Genomic DNA, 2,738 nt, shown 5'->3' on the forward strand with positions numbered 1-2,738 from the left:
AGAAACCGATCGTAACACCAAGCCGCGGATACCGCATCGCCGGTCGACAGCGGCAAACGGCCCGTTGCTCGTACTCGGCAAACTCGGCGTCTTTTCGTGGCCCCTCGCGTCCTCGCAACCAGCCACAAACTCACCAGCCCGCAACCGTAGCGACCGTAGCCGGCGTTGGAGAAAACCGAAACCGAAACTTAAGGCTTCCGCCCAGTGGCTTCGGTGCTTCCGCTGCCGCGGCTTTTCTAACTTCGCGGCTTCCACTTCCGGTCGTCGCGGAGATGGCGAACAATGGCGAAGATTGCGCGATGTGCTTCGTTGGCTCGTTTACGGTTACGGGACAGATGTTTTGCGGTCCGTTTCTACTGCGTCTCTGGTTCTAAACTCGACGGCGCATCTCATAGTTCAACCAGGTGTGGTCGGCCTGGGTCAGCGCGGTCAGCTCGCCTCGTCCGATCTCCGGACCGCCGGCGACTTCCGAGTTCTTTAGGCCTGGGATCCGAAGGCGTCTGTCTCCGTGAAACGGTAAGCGAATGTCGTTCCGTTTTCGTTCTACTTTTAAATTAAGTTTGGTGCGCTACAGTGTAAGCATGCGTGCCAAGTGTTCGTGACAATTTTGAACTAGAATAATTGTGCTGCATTGCGGTTTGTCATTTACCGCAAATGTAAATCGAGCAATGAACGAGGAGTAAATCGAGCAATGAACGAGGAGCCATGCTTGAAAACGATGTATGTACGATGTTAACTTCTACCTGTGCGGCTTTAAAGAAAGTCAAGACTGGTTACGGTTAACTTCTACCTGGCTGGTCCCAATGCAATGTTAAGCACTTAGAGCGCCTTTCTGAACGGCATGTAAGCAATATAGCGATCAACGAGACGAGCGACGGCGAGAAGCTACGAGTGCCGGCGCCGAGCGACGAAGATTTCTCACTCCCGCTGCTTGCGCCGCTCGGTTCTTGGGCTTCTAGAAAACGTCGCTCATCGCCTTGGTCGCTCGCACCAATCGCTTTCATAATGTGTGTACCGTCGCGCGGCCGTGTTTAATTGAATATAAGTCGACCTTTTTTTTTTCTTTTTTTTTTCGGAAATTGTGACTAAAGAATTTCGACACCTGCATTCGCGACCAAATGTTGCGACCCTACCGGAGGCATGAAGCTATCGAGTCACCGAGCCGGCGTTGCCGTAGAGCCGCGCCGTTGCCGTAGAGCCGCGCCGCTTCTTGTTTCAAAAAGCTTTTGGTAACCGAAATGGCTCGCCGCCCGCGGTGGCCCGTGCCGCTCCTCGGGCGTCGGATTTCGACATCGCGCCTCTAGCGTTCCCCTTGCTGGGTAACGGGGAAGGAGAGGAACGCGATGCGCCACGCACTTTACCCTCCATCCTTGCAAACGCGTACAAAAAAAAAAAAAAGTTACTTTTGTTAGTTGCTTGAGGCGGCTCGGCTCGCGTGTTGCTCATGGCGACACGGCGGCTTTGCTTGCGTCTTTGTAGTTTGTCTTCCGTCGCTTCGCACCTTCTTTCGTTTCCTGTCGTTATTTTACAACGGTGTCAGTGAAGTATTGCTGCGAATATGCGAGGATGTCTACCCAGCTGAAGAAGCTTCGGACGACGATGACATGTCCAGAAGTTCTGACGGTGATGAAGTTTTTGGCATCGCCCCGTGATTTAGCTGAGAGTGATGTAAATAAAGGTTTGTTTCTTTCTTTTGCCCAAAATTTCCCCTGTTCTTAAAAATAAAAAAAGTCGACCTATATTTGAATTAGTTTTTTTTATTCTCTTTGGACCCAGTAAATAGGGTTCGACCTATTTTCGAGTAAATACGGTAACTTTAATTTTTATTTTGGTTTACGTCGGACGCAACTCGAATGCTTGACAGTCACGTTGGGCGTAACTTTAATTTTTATTTCGGGTTCCGTCGGACGTAACGTTAGACACTCCGTTACACTTAAGGAAAATAGGGGCTGCTGGTTCATCATATAAACCAACCATTTGTGTTTAATTAAAATACATCACTGACCTCAAAAAAAAAAAAGATACTGCTATCCTAGAGTTTATGCTATAGGAATGTAGCGCTTCAGATAAATTTGTTAATTTTTACTTTTAGTTCCTGCCCCCTCCAGATACCACATCTGGCCTAAAGCAGTGTTCCGGATCTCCTTCCAAGACCTCAGGCGGGTCGTCATTCAATCCATGAGTCGGCGGCGTCTCATGGGCGTGTTGCTGTTGCTTACTGGATGGTGCTACCGAGGGAAAAGTGGTCATGCTTGGGAAAGGCAAGTATGGCCGCCGTAAGTATACATATTGTCTTTACCTTTGCTCGAATCCACTTTTAAGAAATGCACAGTTTGCATGTGTGCAAACTGTGCGTTTCCACAGTCGGCTGTTTTTTTGTTTTTTTTTGAGTGCTCCAACTCTGCTAGCGCTAGTTTCTCTAGATCATGCAAATGGGATGCAACACTAAACCACATATGCTCTCGCAACAAACAGTGCTGTGCAGAAGCACAGTGGAATTTACTCTAGCTTTATAATGCAGCACAAAATAGTTGACTCCAAGTATAGCTACTTTTGTGACTCCGTTTAACCAAAAGCTCTGCCGAAACAAACTTGCCGCCTTATAGGTAGTGCAAAAGAACCTCGCGTGCCTAACCTGGAGAAGGGCATTTTTTTTATAGGTCAATTTTTTCTTGAACCAATACCTTCAGCCTCCTTGAAATGTTAACATCATGTGACACACGGAAGAACAGTAAACT

The sequence above is a fragment of the Ixodes scapularis genome, unplaced genomic scaffold, assembly GCF_016920785.2.
Source record: "Ixodes scapularis isolate PalLabHiFi unplaced genomic scaffold, ASM1692078v2 PGA_scaffold3__209_contigs__length_174095766, whole genome shotgun sequence".
NCBI classification, from domain to species: domain Eukaryota; kingdom Metazoa; phylum Arthropoda; class Arachnida; order Ixodida; family Ixodidae; genus Ixodes; species Ixodes scapularis.